Below are 21,717 nucleotides of genomic sequence, written 5' to 3' on the forward strand. Positions count from 1 at the left end.
AGTTTGAGTTTTTCTCTGGAAAAGTACAAATGTGTTCAAGTACAGAAATGAATAAACGTGTAACGTTATACTTTCAATCTAACTCTCTATGCTTAATTTATAAATTACCTTCAGTTGAAAGTTAATTAAATACATTCCAAATTAGTATACCTGACGATTTTGTAAGATTTTGAAACTTGTCTTTTAGTGAAGTTGAGCCAATAAGGTTGCCAAAGGAAGGACCTAGGTGAGCAGGATTTAATACAGGAAAGTTTGGAATGACAGATGAGTTGGGTTTATGGAGTGTGATTATGGGAAGCTTCCATGGTAAAGTTGGACCTGGAAATGGTGTAAATGTAGTTGAGGGTTGTAATGTTATGGAGGGAGTGAAGTAGACAAGGCGAAGGCTGGTTTAACATAGACATGGCTGTAGATGTTTTATTTTCATACTTATTCTGATATGAACAAGCCCATTAGACAAAACAACAGCAGTGTGGAATTAAGTGATGTGAAAAAGAGTTTTCTCAATATCAACAACGAGAAGCTTATCGATAAAAAACAAGAAAAGAGTCCAAGGTACTTTGCGATTAGTCAGAATGGATAATTTGTGAAGACTGTCTTTGAAGTTGATGACACAGGGCAGGAGAGGCGATAGAGAAATTGAATTATATCTAAACCCATATCACCACATAAACTGAAAAACAGAAAATTAGTGGTCATGTAATGTGATCAGTAAAGAAGGTGTTGTGTATTAATTCAGTACATGTTATGTTTACAATCGACCTATAATTACCATTTCTTAAGTTGTAAGGATACAGGATAACATAGGTCCTACCTTTATAGCAATGGTTTACTTTCACCATTTTTTGGGAAGTTATGTAAGTGTTACTTTGGAGCACTGCTACTCAATCATTCTATGAGGGTTGTGAGCAGATGCCAGTGATGCTAAGGCACCAGTCATAGATTTTACAAATGGATTTGCGTGATAAGAAAACTAGTGTTTCTCACCCGAAAATATTGTGACAATTTTCCCATTGGTTAGTCTCTCAACTTATTCCTTACAAATGGCAGCAAACAAATAATGACAGACTGCAGCTTTGAGATCCTGCCCTGTAATTTGAGGAAAGAATGTAGGTTGCAATTTAAATAGAAACTAGTAATTGGAAGATTTAATGTGCAGCTATATATTAATTCTGTCTTGCTCCACTAAATACTGACAGCTGGCTTTCTTTATTACAATGATGCTTTGATTATTCATTTCACAATGATGGGCCTACCCACTGCCAACTAAAGCTCAATCCCGTAAGTCAATATGAGTGACAGTTATAACTGAGGTTGGAGGGGTACTCTGTTTCATTTTTGAATTCCACTCTTCTACTGGTTACAATGAAAGTTTATATTTAATCAGTTTGGTAATATGGCCTTCTCCAAGGAGATCTCAAATCATCAGGTTCACTATTATGAACAAGTCAACCAGGTTTGTTTATTCAACAGCAAATAACTGATTTATGAATTGACACAAGCTTATTCAAACAAAAATCAAAATATTTTGACAAGCAATTGGATTTTTAAAAAATTAATACATATGCACACACATGCAGAACAACGAAAATATGAAAAATGCAGAATGTTAACTTTAAAGTATTTTGGCAAAGTAATAGTAAGTCATGATTGAAAATAAGCTTGCAGATTGGCTCAACTGGTATTCTATATAGAAAATATTCCATACTCTCATAAGCTACTGGTCCAGGGGAGTATTTCTGGAACACTTGTAATTGGCTGAATTCCTTTCATAGAATCCCTACAGTGTGGAAGCAGACCCAACAAGTCCATATCGACCCTCCGAAGAATATCCCACCCAGACTCATTCTCCTGCCCAATTACTCTACTCTAAATTTTCCCATGACTAATGCATCTGACCTACACATTCCTGAACATTATGGGCAATTTAGCATGGCCAATTCACCTAATCTGCACATCTTTGGACTGTGGGAGGAAACCAGAGCACCCAGAGGAAACCCATGCAGATACGGGGAGAATGTGCAAACTCCACACAGACAGTCACCCATGGGTGGAATCAAACCCGGGTCCCTTGCGCTGAGGCAGCAGATGGTGGGGTTGATCCCAAGGAAATCCTCTTCAGGAACTCTCCCCATATTGTTAAGATGACTTTGAGTGAGATTTTAGCGTTCACATCTTTCTAAGAGATGTTGCAAAGAAAGAGAGAGAGGGTGAGTAAAAGGTTTGTGCTATTCAGTCAAGTCTCATATTCTCTTTCACAAGTTCAGAGATACAATAGCTTTATCCCACTCAGACTTGTGATTTTCTCTCTTAAAGTTCTCCAGACAGAATAACTCCATCCAAGCTCCCTGTTCCTTACAGTTGCCATTACTGTTATTTCTAGTGCTTTGACTTCACAAAGCGCCCTTATTTTAAAAATTCATGATATACTGTAAGGATGCATGTTTTTTTTTAAAAGAATGATATTGGATCCCTTGTCTTTGCAGCACTGAAAGTATGCTGTATTTCAAGGAAAATAAATGACATGACAGAAGCATGAGGCATCAAATGGATTATTTTTTAGCAGATTAATTTGGATCTATTATTGTAGATGGAAAGATAGAAAACTAGAGAAAGGGCCTTTTGTTTTATCGATTCTGCAATATCTATTGTAAGTAAAAATATGCATTTACTCTAGTGGACTGCTCCATTATATTGGTATATGGGCCATGCATTTTATTAGATTTGTTTGGAAAGATTGCAGGACTGTGCAATGTGTTTTCCACTAACACCACCTCATTAAGTGTTGTTGCCTCAGGCATTTAGAAAACTAGTTTCATGCTCAATTCAGAAAAATAAAGCTTTTATTTCAAAGCATTTTGTATCTTCCTGAATTGCCAAAGACGTTCACTGAGCAAAAATGCTGTGTTGCACCGTTTTTGCATCAACGCAAGTGCTAAATCATCATTATCATGAGTACGTTTTTACCCTTTTTTCACAACTAGCAACCTCTTACGCAAGTATTAATAGGACTCAGCAAGCTGTAATAAGAAGGAATCCAGTCTCACTAATGCTAGAGTCCATCTCTACCTCTAAGGAGGAGGTTAATAAACCCTCACAGAACGCACTGGCAAGGCTTAGACTTACACCCTCCCCAGCTCAGGAAGTTCCACCTCAGTTGCTTCGCCTATGGAGCACATCACTGACATGTCTGCAGCTGGTCAAGGAAGGAATGCCCCAGGTCCTTGGCACTTGGGTGAGTGCAGGAGACCAGGCACCTCATCAGACATGCCTTTGACTGAGAGTGGCAGCATTTCCTGACTGATTGTTGTTCTGCTTCGTTCTACTAAGGACTGGTTCCCCATGGCTCTCAAAATTGGCAACTTGGTTGAGGTCAATCCAGTGCATTAAAAAGCAATGCAAGTGACGGAAGTTGGCAGCCTGTAATTTCGGACTGAGGAGTCTATATGCTGAAAAGTATTACAAGCCAGAGAGACTGGCAGCCTCCATGTCAATGCAAAGTGTGTGAACACAAAGAAAGTAGGCTAAGCTTTCGTAGTAAGGTACACAAGATGTATCCTATACAGATTCATGAGATGCATCTGTGTTCATTGCACAAAGTGACCTGGCAGAAGCATGTAAGATATAAATGCCTGTGAAATCCATATCAAAAAGTCCTGAAAAACTGAACTGGTGTGTGAGATGGTGATTAAGCAGCCATGCTGATGTGGTCAGGCTGGAGATTTGGTGACACCCACTCGCATAAAGGAAAGGTGGAAGAGGACAGTGTCTGTGGAGCATGCAGGGAAATAGTGGTAATGGTGGAGCTGGGAATCTAGAGAAGCAAATGGCAAGCTGTGGCATCAGGTCACTGCCCCAGTGTCCAAATTGAGAATTAGCACCAGCCTGTTCCTTGGAGATGGTGAAGAGAATCGGGAGCTGCATAGAAATTAGGTAAAGTTAGCTGTTATTGAGATGGAAATACATAGAAATGAGGTGGTTGCTGCTCATTAGTGAGTTTAGAACTCGCTATCTAAACCCATAAGGGAAAATGGGATTTTTCTTTCTTGAAATTAGGAATGATGATTATATCCATCTCACTGTATTTTCACAATTTCCTCATTCCCCAAGCCACTCAATGCAGCAGAAAATTCCACCCCTTTTCTTTTAAAGCAAATCTACAAGTGCAGTTGTCTGATCGTAACTATTGCCCTAACTGTCCATTCATTTGTCTAGCTAAACACTGAAGAGAGAAACACATTGCTCATTATAGTTATTTGAGAAGATTGAATAGCAGAACCTTGGGTTTCATTAAATTAAAGAAAGGGTTCATTTGGTTGCTGCTCTGTTTTGGATGGAGTAAGAATGTGCAATTGACACCATATGTGCTGTATTTTCTTTTCTCATACTTCTTAGTTCTGCTGTGATATTTCATAAATATGTACTAGATCAACACCGAAAGGTATGTGTTTACATGTAGCTGTAGGCAATATTAGGGTTCAAAAGATTTGACCAACCAGCTAGAAGCAAACTGCAATAATATTTATAATGGGAGGGTATCAGATGAAATGAAAACATTTGTGGTGTTGTTGTAATGCAAAATCTTCGTGCAATTTTCTGTAGAACATTCTTTGTAAATTATTTTTCGGATGGGTATAGCCCACAGCATCCTCCTTATTTTAAAGTAGAGGCATCACAGTAAGGTCTGACAAAGTAGTCTCGCACTTTTGATATTGGATAAGCAGAAGTTGGAAGTTCAATTCCAAGGTTGGAAAACAAAGAAATTGAATTTAATAAGTAGCAGCAGGATGGAATTGCCAGGAAGTTCACCAGATTAAGGAAGGGAATGCATCTCATCTAATGCATCTCATCTATGTATGATTAACAAATTGACTTTGCACACTGTACTCTGAATACCCTCTGCAGTGACACAATAGCCTATCAATACTCTGAATACCCTCTGTAGTGACACAACTAGCCTATCAGTACTCTGCAGTGACACAGCTAACCTATCAGAGCACTGAATACCCTCTGCAGTGATACAACTAGCCTATCAGTCCTCCGAATACCCTGTGCGGTGATACAACTAACCTATCAGAGCTCTGAATACCCTCTGCGGTGAAACAACTAGCCTATTAGAACTCCGAATACCTTCTGCGGTGATACAACTAGCCTATCAGTACTCTGAACACCCTCTGCAGAGACACAATAGCCTATCAGTTGTAAAACAGAACTTAGTGAATTCCCACCAAGATAGCAGGAAGACGAGCACCTTAAGGTAGTCTGTCCAACACTGCTCACGTTCAGAAACAGAAAGATGTAGAATTCCCAAATGTGGCAAATAAGAAAAACACTGCTCCTCGAGTAGAAGAGCACATTAGGAGGATCCAAAACAAGTGGGCCTAACCTTTCCAGTGGGTGGGAACTGGATTGAAGAAATCTTATTTCGCAAAAGGAAATATAATGACATTTCCTACTGAGCAATGGCACAGTTTCCAAACAGGGCCACAGTTTTGCCCTTCCTTTAAAGTTCAGAGAATGATTTCATCCACAGTCTTACCCTCCAGTTACACCCTGTTAGGATTCTATTCCATTCTCTCTTTATCCAGGACATCTATTCCAACAATTAAATTCCGTCAGTAGTGTTTCCAGTACATTTTCTGTTGTCCTCAACCAATAATTATCTAATGTTTGAAGGACATTCCATTACCTGCAATTCTGCTGTCATCCTTCCCCCTACTTCCTAGACCATGATAGGGTCCCCATGTCCTTACCATCTATTACATAAGCCTCCACATTGAATAGATTGTCCTCTCTATTTCCACCATCTCCGATGTGACATCATCCCCAAGTATGTCTTTCCTTTGCGCCTCACCCCCTCTTTTTCACAAATCCAAAAGAACTGTTCTCTCCACCATGGTCTGGTCCATTCTTCAGTCTCTGTCAACACCCACTCCCTCTTCTATGTTATGCTTTCATGGAAGTTATATCTCCTGCCCTTTTGGCTCCTCTCTTCTCACTGTCCAACTCCCTGAACACTTTCAGGCTAATTCTGTGAACCTTTTTCAAAATTGTGTTTGTTGCTCACAATTAGTTGGACTGCAGAATAAAAATGTCGACAGCATTTAGGATGAGGCTGGAACAGGGGTCAGCATTACTATGGAGATAGGAATGGAGACTCTTGGTGATCAATTGAATATGGGCTTTGAAGCTGAGCTCCTTATCAATTAGGTAAAAACAATGACTGCAGATGCTGAAAAATTAGTACACTGATGCTTTCCTGAGCAACCAGATAGGTGGAAAGATGGTAACGGGGAAGCTATATAGGCTTTTCTTTCGCTGTTGGTATAACCGGATGTCTTTGATCTTACCAATATTAAGCTCTGGACTGTTTTCAGTCACGTCTGTAGCTAAGGATATGGTCAACATGATAACTGGTAATGGCATGGAGTATATTGGTAGAAGTGTTCAACAGGTTGAGGTGAGATTTAAAAATTGTCATCAAACAGGCATCAAACTGTTCCAAGTGGGCACTAATTATTTTTTAACCAAAGTTATAAGACCAAGTATTACATATCCTGCATTATTCCTTTGAATGGATTAACACCAACCTATGCAAAACATAGTGTAAGTACCACTTTAACTTTTAGGTCTATGGTCAAAAAATGGGAAAGGTTTTTGCCTTAAACAAAGGTACTATGAAAGAAGATGTTGCAGTTTTGTTTAGATGTATTACTCGAACTCATTATATGCGGTATCTGCAAAGTTTCCTTTTCAAGTCGTGGAGGAGGTTACTAGATTCCTCGGTTCCATGAGTTTTGCCCAATGACAGACGTTTGATTGGTTTTCAAGCAGAGCCAATTGTGTTTGTTCGAGTGCTGAGCATAATAACAACTTCTTGATTGGTTCCTGACTGAGTGTCCACAGCTTTGTGTTTGAATAATACAGTAGAAACATTCAGCCTGTGAAGGAGAAACTTCTCTTTCACTGTCCCTTCATTGAGAAGGCAAACGTAAAGGAAAATTCCAAATAGCTCACTACTTTCTCTCCCTGCAAATTTCCTCCAGAAAAAGGAAAACTGACTGATAGTGAATTCTTGATCTCTGAATGAAAGGATGAGAATCGTTGTATCTAAAACCTTATGTCTTCCTCAGTGAGACAAAAGGAACCATAAGGGAACTGACTGAAGCTTCTCATGTATACCTGTATTCTAGATGAGTGCTAGAACTGTGCTTCAATAGATAATAAGTGCAGGAGTAGGCCATTCAGCCTTTTGAGCCAGCACCACCATTCATTATGATCATGGCTGATCATTCACAATCCTGTTCTTGCCCTATCCCCATAACCCTTGATTCCACTATCTTTAAAAGCTCTATCTATCTCTTTCTTGAAAGTATCCAGAGACTTGGCCTCCACTGCCTTCTGGGGCAGAGCATTCCATAGATCCACCACTCTCTGGGTGAAGAAGTTTCTCCTCAACTCTAAACGGAGTTTACCCCTTATTTTTAAATTGTGTCCTCTGGTTCTGGACTTACCCATCAGCGAAAACATGCTTCCTGCCTCCAGAGTGTCCAATCCTTTAATAGTCTTATACATCTCAATCAGATCCCCACTCATCCTTCTAAACTCAAGTGTGTACAAGCCCAGTTGCTCCAATCTTTCAACATATGATAGTTCCGCCATTCTGAGAATTGACCTTGTGAACCCAATCTACACTCCCTCAATAGGCAGAATGCCCTTCCTCAAATTTGGAGACCAAAACTGCACACAATACTCCAGATGCAGTCTCACTAGGGCCCTATACAGCTACAGAAGGACCTCTTTACTCCTATACTCAGTTCCTCTTGTTATGAAGGCCAGTATGCCATTAGCTTTCTTCACTGCCTGCTGTACCTGCATGCTTGCTTTCATTGACTGATCTGGTCGTACTTCCCCTTTACCTAACTTGACTCCATTTAGATAGTAATTTGCCTTCCTGTTCTTGCCACCAAAATGGATAACCTATCCTGTCCAAATTACTCTGTATTCTCATAACATCCTCCTCACAGTTCACCCTGCCACACAGCTTTGTGTCATCAGCAAATTTGCTAATATTAGTTTTACTGCCTTCATCTATATCATTAATGTCTATTGTGAATAGCTGTGGTCCCAGTACCGAAATTGTGGTACCCCACTGGTCACCGCCTGCCATTCTGAAAGGGACCCGTTTATCACTACTCTTTGCTTCTTGACTTTCAATCCAAGTCAGTATTTTGTCCCCAATACCATGCGCCCTAATTTTGCTCACTAATCCCCTATGTGGGACTTTATCAAAGGCTTTCTGAAAGTCCAGGTACACAACATCCACTGGCTCCCCATTGTCTATCTTCATAGTTGCATCCTCAAAAACTTCCAGAAGATTAGTCAAGCACAATTTCCCCTTCATACATCCATGCTGTCTCTGACCTATCCAGGTCTGGTTACTGCCATCCAGATGAGTCGTAATTTCACTTTTTATAATTGACTCCAGCATCTTTCCCACCACTGATGTCAGGCTAACCATCTATAATTCCTTGTTTTCTCTCTCCCTTCTTTCTTGAAAAGTGAGACAATATTAGCCACCCTCCAATCTGCAGGAATTGATCCTGAATCTATAGAACTTTGGAAAATGATTACCAATGCGTCCACGATTTCTAGCACCACCTCCTTAAGTACTCTGGGATGCAGACCATCAGGTCCCGGGGACTTATCACACCTAATAGCCTATCAACACCATTTCATGCCTAATATAAATTCCCTTCAGTTCATCTATTGCCCTAGGTCCTTCAGCCACTATTACATCTAAGAGGTTGCTTCCCCAGTGAAGACAGATCCAAAGTACCTATTCAACTCTTCTGCCATTTCCTTGTTCCCCATAATAAATTCACCTGTTTCTGTCTTCAAGGGCCCAATTTTATTCTTAACCATTTTTTTCTTTTCACATCCCTAAAAAAGCTTTTACAATCCTCATTTATAGTTTTGGCCAGTTTGCCTTCATTCCTCATTTTTTCTCTGCTTATTGCCTTTTTAGTTATTCTCTGTTGCTCTTTAAAAGTTTCACTGATTTTCTTACTGCTCCTTCCTCACTCACAATAGTTGAATCTTGTCCTCTCTCTTTAAATATCTATTTGTAGTCTTTTTTTGAATGGTTGATTTTCTTTTTCGAAGTTGGTAGAGTTTGACTTCTAAAGAGTTATGAGTTAGAAATTTGTGTTTCATTTCTGTCATTGGTTAAAAACAATCTGTTTGCAATGAATAGCTGTTTTCTTGTTAAATGCATAAACCTGATTTTTTCTAAAAAAAAGCCTGAGTTCATTAGTCAGTTAAATTGGGGACTCGGGAATAACTTGATTGGATCATTTTACATTTGTAAAGACTCTGAGAACCGGGGAGGGGTTTGATATCCACACTTCTATCCCATTGAGTCATGACAGCAGTTAATGTTAGTAAATGTAGTTTCCTAAGGTTTTAATTTTGAGATGGAGTTACGACATACACATTTTTCTAATGTGTCTTGGAGCTGAGTTCTTCTGCTATTGCTCACATTTTCAATAGCCAAGTGATTCTAAGTGTATGTTTCAGATTTCTCCCTTTCCACCAAAGGTGGAATAAAATTACCTCCCAAGCTGAGGACAAAATGGTAGGTCAGGGAAAATTACCACCTGGCGTCAAACTTTGCTCCATTCTGTTATTTCAATTAGTGGGGTCCATACACATCTTCATTGTGGAAGTAATTGTGGCTTTCCTGTCTGAATCAAACAGTGACGTAACACTACAACTTCAAGTCCATCTGTAGGTCAGATCAAGCAATGAAATTAAATTTCTGGCAGAAGTTACTCTGTTTCAGGCAGTAGGGCCTCATGTTGAAGTCAAGGAGCAGGGAGTGGGGGGGGGGGGTGATTAGAGAAAATGTACTCCAGCTGTGGGGCCCACCTATGTCTTTGAAGGATTGCGTTCTGCAGCATGCCTACCCCAATGTATCTGCTTGGTAAGGAATCTAAATGTTGCAATATCTCTTTTGTCATAGGGTTTTTGATGGAGAGAAGAAGGTTGGGAGGTGACTTAATCGAGACGTATAAGATAATCAGAGGATTAGATGGGTTGGACAGTGAGAGCCTTTTTCCTCTGATGGTGAAGGCTAACACGAGGGGACATAGCTTTAAATTGAGGGGTGATAGATTTAGGACAGATATCAGGGTAGTTTCTTTACTCAGAGAGTAGTACAGGCATGGAACGGCTGCTTACGACAGTAGTAGACTCGCCAAATTAAGGGCATTCAAATGAGCATTGGACATACATATGGATATTAGTGGAACGGTGTAGGTTATATGGGCATCAGATTAATTTCACAGGTCGGCACAACACGGAGGACCGAAGGGCCTGCACTGCGTTGTAACTTTCTATGTTCTACAGCAAATTAAAAGCATCAGCCATAAAGCTTGTATTATATATGGAACAGTTTTATCTGAATGCTGGGTGTTAACAGTTGATTTAGAGATCAGAACTTCCAACTGGGGAGCTATGCTCATTAAGAAATTAGGAAATTGCAATTGCATCAACTGCTTATCTGCATTTTGGCAAACAATGAGGCACAATAGGATTGATTTTGAAGAGAGCCACTTACACAGGACGCAGAGGGAAGAAACTCTCTGCCTACTCAACAGAATCACTGGGAGAGTCCAACCAGTTTCAAGGTGAGGCCTTAGGTGAGTTGTGTTGGCAACTTGTTTTCACGTTTAGTAGCTTGCCAATAAGGAAAACAGAAGCATGGCAGTTCTGAGTAGGTGGTTAAGGAGTGATGATTAGTGAGTATTAGTTGGCCTCTTGGACCCATAGGAATCATTTATTTCTTTTCTTGAGTGGTTTTCAGTTTCTTTCTGTTACTAAGCTGTAAAGCATAAAACGGTGAACAACAAAAGCTAGCATTATAATGTCAAGATAAGTGAAATGAACAAAAGAGGTTAAATTACTACTCGCAATACTATTGGTTTTGCTTGACATTTTAATCACACTGGGACTGCACAATGTCTAACATAAAACTACAAACCATGTGCATGACCATGCACTCTCAGTAGGACGTCACTGGGTATTGCACTTCTGTTAAGTAGGCACTAGTGATTCAATAAATTAATCATGAAATTAATTAATAAATTATGAGAAACAAACACCAGTGAATTAAATTTGCAGAGCAGATGGCATGAACAAATGAATGAATTATTATCGAGATAACGGCAAATAAATTACTGAATCAGCATATACCATGTAGATTAATAAATTAATACAAAAGCACACACTGGCAAATATTAGAGAAGTTATCATAGGCAACACCAGCAAACGTTGGAGGAAACAATGGTGTAATATTTCAGTCATTTGACTTGTGATCAAGGTTAATGCTCTTGGGGCATGTGTTTAAATCCTATTATGGAAGATGAGGAAGTTAAATTAATTTAATCATTCTGGAAATATAAATTACTGTAATGGTGACTATTGATCCATTGTCACTTGTTGTAAATAGCTGTTTAGTTCTCTCATGCCCTTTTTGGGAAGGCAGTTGGCTGTTCTTACCTAGTCTGGCCTACATGTGACAGCAATATGGTTCACTGTTAACTGCCCTCTGAAGTAGCCTAGCAAGTCACTCAGTCTGGTAGAAGGAATGCAGCCAGATGAACCATATGGTATTGACCAAGGCATCAGGAGCAACAATGGCAAACACAACTCTGTCAAACCTGCAAAATCCTCCTTTCAAAGGCAGATTGTTAGGAAAGTAGTTAATGGCTAACAGCAAAGATCCATCCCAGTGAGAAAGAAGGATTATGGGAAGGGGTAAACCAACCGCATTTAACTAGAGAAGGTAAGGATAGCATTAAATTGAAATAAACTTTGAGGTTAAATTTGCAAGTAATGTCATGACAGAAAGCAAGAACTTCTTTAAATGAATAAAAATGCAGAGAGAGACCAAAGTGAACATGGGCCCCTTAGAGAGTAGAGCTGGAGAAATATGAAAGGAAAATTAGGAAATGCTAGAGGAGGTAAATAATTACTTTGCATCAGTCTTTACAGTAAAATATATAAAGAGCATTACAAAATTACCAAATAATCGAGAGAAAAAAGGAAGAGAAGACATAAATACAACAGCTAACACTAGAGACTAAGTGCTGGGAAATTAATGGGGCTAAAGGGCACTAAATCGCTTGACACTGATGGACAGCATCCTCGGATATTAAATTAAGTAGCTCCAGAAATGGTAGCAATCGTCCAAGAACCCTTAAATTCTAGAAAAGACTGAGAAGATAGGAAGGCCACCAATGGAACACCTTTATTTAGAAAGGGGGAGAGATTAAAAATGTAAGCAGGTGACTAGAGGCTAATTGGTTTAATAACTGTTATTGGGAAAGTGTGAGTCCGTTATAAAAGATGTATTAGAGAATTGAAGAAATACACAATATGATCAAGTACAGTCAGCATGACTTCATGATGGGGAAATGATCAGAATTCTTTGAGGTAACAAGTGGTACAGATAAATGGGAGGCAGTGATTGTAACAAATTTGGCTTTTCAGAATGCATTTGATAAAGTACAACACATTAGGGTACTTAAGAAGATGAGAGCCCATGGTATTAGGGTTAATATATTAACACAGCTGGAAGACAGAGAGTTGGGAAAGGTTTACCAATCCAAAATGAGTGAAGTACCACAGGAATCATAGAGTCAGACAGATGTACAGCACAGAAACAGACCCTTTAGTACAGTTTGTCCATGCTGACAAAATATCCTAAATTAATCTAGACAAATGCTTGTCTGCATTTGGCCCATTTCCCTCCAAAGCCTCCCTATTCATATGTCCATCCAGATGCCCCTTAAATTTTGTAATTGTACCAGCTACCACTACTTCCTCTAGCAGCTCATTCCAAACACACAACACCCTCTGTGTCAAAAGGTTGTCCCTTAGGTTCTTTTTAAATCTTGCCCCTCTCACCTTAAACATATATGGTCTCTGATTCTGGATTTCCCCACCCCAGGGAAAAGACCTTGGCTATTTACCTTCTCCATACCCCTCATGGTTTTATAAACCTCTATAATGTCACCCTCAGTCTCCGACGTTCCAGGGAAAACAGCCCCAGCCTAATCAGCCTCTCCCTGTAGCTCAAACCTTCCAACTCTGGCAACATCCTTATAGATCTTTTCTGAGCCCTTTCAAGATTCAGAACATTCTCCCTAAAGCAGGGAGACCAGAATTAAGCACAGTATTCCAAAGTGGCCTAACCAATGTCCTGCACTGCCACAACATGACCTCCTAACTCCTTTAGTCAATGCACTGATCAATAAAGACAAGCATACCAAATACCTTCTTCACTATCATGTCTACCTGTGACTCCACTTTCAAGGAACTATGAACCTGCACTCCAAGATCTCTTTGTTCAGCAATACTCCACAGGACCTGACCATTAAGTATATTATTCCTGCCCTGATTTTCCTTTCCAAAATGCAGCACCTCACATTTATCTAAATTAAACTCCATCTGCAACTCCTCAGCCCATTGGCCCATCTTATCAAGATCCCATTGTACTCTGAGGTAACCTTCTTCACTCTCCACTACACCACCAATTTTGGTGTCATCTGCAAACTTACTAACCATACCTCCTATGTTCAAATCCAAATCACTTGTATAAATATTGAAAAGTATAGGACCCAACACCGATCCTTGTGGTGCACCACTGCTTACAGGCCTCTAGTCTGAAAAGCAACACTCCACCACCACCCTCTGTCTCCTACCTTCGAGCCAGTTCCGTATCCAAATGGTTAGTTCTCCCTGAATTCCATGTGACCTAACCTTGTTAACCAATCTACCATGCTGAACCTTGTTGAAGGCCTTACAGAAGTCCATATAGATCACATCCACCGCTGTGCCTTCAGTGCTGGGGAAGTATTATTCACAATATATATTGATAATTTGGACAGGGAAAGTGAATGTTAGATAGCTAAGTTTTTGGATGACAAAAAAATTGGTGGGATGGCAAGTGGTAACACAAGCATTCTACAGAAGAGTATAGACCTGTTAAGTTAATGGGCAAAAAGTTGGCAATTTGAATTTAATGTGGGAAAATGTGAGATTTAGCACTTTACTAGAAGTCACATGACACCAGGTTATAGTCCAACAGTTTTATTTGAAATCAGCAGTTTTCGGAGCATAGCCCCTTTGTCAGGTGAAGTGAGGGAAGCACACAGACATAGAAATTATGGGCCGAGAGATCAAGGGTAGTGAGATCAGAAGATCATACAAATGGTATGAGCGGTGTGTCGCATAATAAGACTCAGCAAGTGACCAAGAGTGTGCATAAAGTGTCAGGAGCTGAATAACGAGTGAAGGGATGACCTATAATCCAATTAAATAAGGCAGAGAAATAATTACAAAAAAATAATGAGGTGGCGCTGGAGACAAACCAAATGACTGGAGTAACATGGAACAAAAACATTGAACCAAGGCAGCCTTCGAGATGCACAACGAAACAACATCACTCAGCAGAAACTGATGGCCAAGTTCCAAACCCATGAAGACAGCCTCAGTTGTGATCTGGGTTCATGTTGCGCTCTATGTGACCCCACCACGCTGTTCTGTATCTGTAAAATCTCCCTAACTGTCCTGTTTTGACACCATCACCTTGATAAATTGTTATGATCTCTCAACCTCAATTAACTTGTATAATTTTAGACTGGCATGTGACACCTTATACCTATTATGCTATTCCAGTCAAATAAAATCAGTAAGGGAATCAAGGGTTATAGGGAAAAGGCAGAAAGGTAGAGTTGACAATTATCAAATCAGCCACAATCTCATTGAAAGTGGAGCAAATACTCTGGACTGATGGCCTACTTTTGCTCATATCTTATGGGCTTATGGTCACCTGGTCAACCTGCAATGCATCAACCCCCCTGTCACCACACACTGGCTCTTTTCATGGCATGCTAAGAGGGTTAACATTTAGTCCCAGCTTCCTTGCTGCCCTGTTTTCTCAGGCAGGACTTCAAAGCTGCATGGCTCACAACTCCATGGTAACATTAGCAATACACCATAAAATTGCTGTTAATTAGCCTTTCAGTTTGCCTTGAATTGTTATCACCCCACTTCCATGTCAGATATTTGCCTTCCATAGTTCTTGCTTTTGAAAATATCATTAAGTGTCATCAAGATATTGGATTTCTGGTCAGATGTGCACAGCTTACATTTTACAGCCTCAACATTCCATCCGAGGATGCTGCCTGACCTGCTGTGCTTTTCCAGCACCGCTCTAATCTTGACTCTAATCTCCAGCATCTGCAGTACCCACTTCTACCTCAGTAAAATTCCAGTCAATGTTTTCACAATTGGGGACAGTTACACCAGTCAACCTCCGTTATATGTGGCTTTAAACCATAGAAATATTTGAAAAACAAAGGCCTTTATCGCAGCTTGACAAAGGTTTCAGTCTTGTGCCTTTTCCTGGGCTGAATGTACAGTGACAGATAGAACTACCTGCTGTGATGGCCAAGCAGTGTATCTCTTTTGACAACATACATTGCAATCAAGAATAATTATATGTGTGGAGACAATCACCATTGTACACAGATATTGGGGATCGTTTTCCTCAGAGTAACCACACATAGCCGTCCCGTATGAGATTTTCAATGTTTTATTTTTGCATAAAGCACAATGAATTATCTACCCAAATATTGTAGAAATTCACATTAATCTGATTTGCTTTTACACATTGACCATGATTTCCTTAGAAGGAAAGTTATTTTCCTTCAAACAACAATGTGACAATGCATTATTGTTAACTTTGAATGTATATCGTGGAGTTATCTGTCCAGCTCAATGACCTTATTTCCAAATCCCACATTCCATGAACAGTTCAGACCATTCTAGATGTCATAAATTGATTCATATTTGTATAAATTACAGCTCACAGGTCATTTCTGCCATATTTTTAATGCAGGATGCAAGCAGCTCAGGAAAAACTGACCATTATCAATTCAGCTCTAAGTGTACTCTGTAGCTCTTAGGTATGAATTTACTGTGTGACATTTTAAAAAAGGATTGCTTACAGTTGCTGTGTTAAAGAAAGCTAAGTTTATTCATAAAGTGTAAATGCTTCTGCATGCCTCTGGTTGAGAAGACTCAGGGCACTCACCACTTCACAGTACCTGGAAATAGACACTCCTTCGGGATGTTGTGAGAACTGTGTAACAGCTGTAAACCAGAAGTGTCGATTGGAGAATCCATCCTAGCCTCCTTCAGTGGGCCCCAGCATCACAGAAGCCAGCTTTCAGCCAATTCAATGTCACTTCGTATGATCTCAAAAAAGTGCTAAATGCAGTGGAAACTGCAAGGAACACTGCACAGTTTTAGCAGAAACAAAGTGCCGTCTTTACACTGAGGGTAAGCTCCATCATGTCATATGGCACAACTACAGTGCCGAATGAGATCTATTTTAAACAGATTTAGCAACTAAGGGGCGGGTTTCCATGTCACTCTGTGGGCTATTAGGAGCGACAGGATTATAGACAGGTACAATCTGCCACCTCATATGTTCATATACCGCCACTCTTATCTTCTCCAATAAGCCACGGAATCAACCCTGGTTCAATGAAGAATATAAGAAGAGATGCCAGGCCCAAAAGCAAAATCAAAAAGTGTGGTGCTGGAAAAGCACAGCCAGTCAGGCAGAATCTGGCTCGAAACATCGACTCCCTTGCTGCTCAGATGATGCCTGACCGGTTGTACTTTTCCAGCACCGCATTTTTGGATTCTGATCTCCAGCATCTGCAGTCTTCACTTTTTCCCAGGCCCAAATCCAAACCTACCTAAAAATGAGATGTCAGCCTAGTGAAGCTAAACAGCATCATCAGCAAGTGAGAGGTAGTGAGAGGTGATTCCACAAAAAAAGGGTCAAATCGAGGTTCTAAAGTCTTGCCAAATCCAGGTGTGAGTGATGCTGGATGATTAAACAACTCACACAAGGAGGAGGCACCACAAAAGTCCCTTTCCTCAATAATGAAGAACCCCAGCACATCAATGCAAAAGACAGGGCTGTAGCATTTCCAACACAGTGGTAGTTAATTCCTCAGGAGACACTGTTGGGACCACAAATATTCACGTTATATATGAACGATCTGGATGAAGGAGGTGATGGCATTGTTTCTAAGTTTGCAGTTGACACAAGGATGGATGGAGGGACAGGTAATGTTGAAGAAACAGGGAGGCTGCACAAGGACTTGGACAGGCTAGGCAAGTGGGCAAAGAGGCAGATGGAATACAATGTAGGAAATCATGAGGTTATGCACTTTGGTCAGAAGAACGGAGGCATAGACGTTTTTTCAAAATGGGGAAAGCTTTCAGAACTCTGCAGCCCAAAGTGACTTGGGAGTCCTAGTTCTGGATTCTCTTAATATTAACAGGCAGATTTAATCAGGAAGCCAAATGTAATGTGTGCATTCGTTTTGAGAAGATGAGAATGCAAGAGCAGAGATGTACTGCCGAGGCTCTAGTCAGACCACATTTGAAATATTGTGAGCAGTTTTGTATCTAAGAAAGGATGTACATTTAAGGAGCAGTTGAGGATTCTGGGTCTGTGCTCGATGGAGTTTAGAAGGAGGAGGGGGATCTGACTGAAACTCTCAAAGTTCTGTGGGGCCCTAATGGAATAGACTTGAGAAGGTGTTTCCATTAGGAGAAACTAAGACCTGAGGGCACAGCCCCAGGATAAAAGGACAACCCTTTAGAACTGATCTGAGGAGGAATTTCTTCAGCCAAAGGGTGGTTAATCTGTCAAACACATTGTTGCAGAAGGCTGTAGAGGCTAACTCATTGAGTGTTTTTAAGAGAGAGATGGCTAGGTTCTTGATTAGTAAAGATATCAAGAGTTATAGAAAGAAGTTAGGATAATGGGGTTGGGGAACATATCAGCCATGATCGAAAACAGAAAAGACCTCATGGGCTGAATGGCCTAATTCTGCTCCTATATCTTCTGGTCTTATCTGAAGCCAGAAATGCTAAGTGGATGACCCATCATGGCCTCCTCCATAGGTCCAAGCCAATTCAATTTCAGGGTTCATGTATCAAAAAAACTTCTGAATGCACTGGACACTGTAAAGACTCCAGGTTCTTACACTATTCTGGCAATTGAACTAAATCAAACTATACTACATATATTATAGATTCTGTACAAACCCAAATCGCTCAGTCTGCCCCATCAGTCTACACACAGTCATCAGCAAAGTGATAGATGGTGTCTTCGACAGTGTTATGAAGTGGCATTTCATTAATAACAATCTGCTTGCTGACGCTCAGTTTGGGTTCTGATAGGGTCACTCAAGTTATTGAATTTTTTATCACTTTGGTCCAAACATGGACAAAAGAGCTGAACTTAGCAGGGTAAACGAGGGTGACTGCCCTTGGCATCATCAAAAAGCTCTCAAAGAGCCTTAGCAATACCGAAGTAAATGGGAATCAGGAGAAACTGTTGGCTGATTGAAGCCAAATGTAGTGAAAAAGGAGACAGTTATGTTTGCTGGAGGTCAATCATCTCCAATCCAGGATATCTCTGAAGGAATTCCTCCAGCAAGTCACCTGGGCCCAACCATTTTCGACTGCTTTACTAATGACCTTCACTTGATCAAAAGGTCAAAGGTGGGGTGTTTGTCGACAATTGCAATATGTTTAGCAGGTATGGGACTCCTCTGATACTGAGAGACAAAAAAAACCTGGTGATACTGGAATCTAAAGTAGTCAGGCAGGATGATGGAAGAACACAGCAAACCAGGCAGCATCAGGAGGTGGAGAATTCGACGTTTCGGGTGTAACTCTTCTTCAGGACTGGGGGTGGGTGTGGGGGCAAGCTGCAGATAAAGGGGAAGGTGGGCAGGGTGGTGAAGTGGGGAGAGGTGAAAACAGGTAAAGGGTACGACCTGGTTGGTCAGTGGGAGGAATGAATCCGGTTGGTGGAAGGGACAGGGAGGGGCTGGGATGGGAGTCGGGAGATGGGAAAAGGAGGTTATTGAAGCAGACAGTTTCCAAATGCACAAAGCATTTGACAATATTCAGGCTCGGTGTGATAACTGGGAAACAACAAAAATGTACCACACAATGGAATGATAAGAAAGAATCCAATCACTTCGCTTTGCAGGGAATTGCTGCTGGGCTGTCAGCTTTTTACAATCTATATCAATCGCATAAATGAGGGGAGGAAAGACATGGTAGCTAAATTCACAGACAATACCATAGGAAGTATGTTGTGAAAGGGCCATTAGAAGAATACAGTTATGTAGGTTGAGTGATTAGATTCCCTACGGTATGGAAACGGGCCCTTCAGCCCAATAAGTCCATACTGACCCTCCAAAGAGTAACCCATGCAGACCCAGCAGGCTATTTAGGAGGTATCATTAAATGTTTTAAAGGTACTGGTGATTAAATTCTCTTGTTGGGCAAGAGAATTGAAGACTTTTGCAGATAGACACGATGTGGCATTCAAATCATAAATAATCAGCTATGATCTGATGGGATCACAATACCACTTCATGGAACCAAATGGTCGCCTTCTGTCCTCATTTGTTTGTTCGTATGTTTGACGTTCAATGGCAATTCTGTCACTGAATCCTCACTTTCATTGAAATGGAACAGGATGAGCCACGCAAGTACTGTGGCTGCAAAAGTAGGCCAGAAGCTTTCTTCAGTGAGTAACTCACTCCCTGTCATTTGAAAATTAGTCCACCATCTACAAGGCAGACATCAGGAATGTGATAGGATACTGTCCGTTTGTCTGGAAGAATGCAGTTTCAAAACAGAAGTGCAATATGTAAAAGGTAAAGTCACCATTGACTTACCAGAGCATAGAACTACACTCTCATTAGAGAGAGAGAACTGGTGGTGATTTATGCTGAGGGTCACCTCACCTCAGACAAGGGGAGAAGTTGAGAAGGAGACTTCTTCAAGGTAATATCAGCAGTGTTGAAACTGACCCACACTGTTGGCATCAGTCTGTATTATAAACCAGCCATCCAGCCAACTGAGCAAATCAATACCATCCAGGGTAAAGCAGGTCATTTGACTGGCATTCCATCTACCAGCTTCAGCATTCACTCCCTTCGCCAGCAAGACACAGTGGCAGCAGTGAGTACTTCTACAAGATGCACCGCAACAGCAGAGGCATTTTAAACAACATCTTCCCAACCTGCAATTTCTACATTGTAAAAGGGCATTGGCAGCAGATGCATAGGAATACCACCACCTGCAATTACCCCTTCAAGCCATAGACCATCATGTCTTGGAAATATATCAGCGTCCCCTCACTGACACAGGACAAGAGGCCTGTAATTCCCTCTGTAATAACATCATGGGTATCCCTACACCATGTGGACTGTAGTGGGTCAGGAAAGAAGCTTACCACCATCTTTATCAAAAGCAATTAGGGAAGGGCCATTAATACCAGCCTAGTCAGTGATGCTCACATCCCCTAAATGAATTAAAATAACCAATTAATATATTAGATAGTACATTTAAAATTATTATCCCACCATTATTCCACAGGCTTGTGCATGCCTTGCCTTGCAGTGGAAGAAAAAAAAGGCACATCAGGAGAGAGGTGAAAAAAAAAGAAAATGCTGGAGAAACTCAGCAGGTCTGGCATCATCTCTGGGAAGAAAGCAGAATTAATGTTTCGAGTCCATTGCCTCTTCATCAGAACTGATACCAGCTCAGAAAAGGTTTTATTTATACTGTAGGTGAAGTTTGAAGAGGGGGGATGGCAGGAGAGATGAGAACGTAGCTGAAGATAGAGCCCAGAGAGAGTGAGATTTGAATGGGGCAGATAAATGATTGGATTGTTGATATTTTCACAGTGTGGTCTACTCAACATTAGGTAACGAAGCGTAGACTGGGCGACTGCTTTGCAGAACACCAACATTCTGTCCACAAAAAGGATCCCAAGCTTCCAGTTGCCTGCCAGTCTCTAGGACTCAACATCGAGTTCAAACTTGAAAGGGTTCGGAAAAGATTTACAAAGATGTTGCCAGGGTCGGAGGATTTCAGCTACAGGGAGAGGCTGAATGGGCTGTTTTCCCTGGAACATCGGAGGCCGAGGGACTGAGGGATGACCTAATAGAAGTTGAATTGATTTGAATTGAATTTATTGTCACAGTGAAAAGCTTTGTCTTGCGAGCAATACAGGCAGATCACAGAGTTAAATGGTATGGATAGTAAATAATAAGTAAACAGCAGCAAAATGTGTGTGTGTGTGTGTGTGTGTGTGTGTGTGTGTGTGTGTGTGTGTGTGCGCGCGCGTGCGTTCAGGCTTCTGGACCTTCCCCCCCTCTCCCTGATGGTAGGGGTTGTAGAAAAACATTGCCAGGGTGGGATGGATCTTTGAGAATGCTGGTGGCCTTGCCTTGACAGCGGGCCTGGTAGGTGGATTCCATAGATGGGAGGTTGGCCTTTGTGATTACTTACCCGGGCTAAGTCCACCACTGTCTGTAACTATCTCCGATCTTGAATGGTACAGTTGCGATACCAGGTAGTGATACGTCCAGACAGAACGCTCTCGATGGCACACCTATAAAGGTTGGCGAGGGTATTCACCGTCATGCCAAATTTCCTCAGCTGCCTGAGGAAGAAGAGACATTGTTGGGCCTTTGTAACCAGTGTGTCCACATGAAGAGTCCAACAAAGCCTGTTGTGGATGATCACTCC

At 40.9% G+C, this 21,717-nt stretch overlaps 1 protein-coding gene across 1 annotated transcript in view; it reads left to right on the forward strand.

Moving 5' to 3' along the window:
- Nucleotides 1–21,717, forward strand: part of LOC140480696 (plexin domain-containing protein 2-like) — a 415,414-nt gene that overhangs the window by 216,953 nt on the left and 176,744 nt on the right. The gene's annotated exons all lie outside the window — the stretch shown is intronic.

Source organism: Chiloscyllium punctatum, chromosome 8 (assembly GCF_047496795.1).
Source record: "Chiloscyllium punctatum isolate Juve2018m chromosome 8, sChiPun1.3, whole genome shotgun sequence".
Taxonomy (NCBI): Eukaryota; Metazoa; Chordata; class Chondrichthyes; order Orectolobiformes; family Hemiscylliidae; genus Chiloscyllium; species Chiloscyllium punctatum.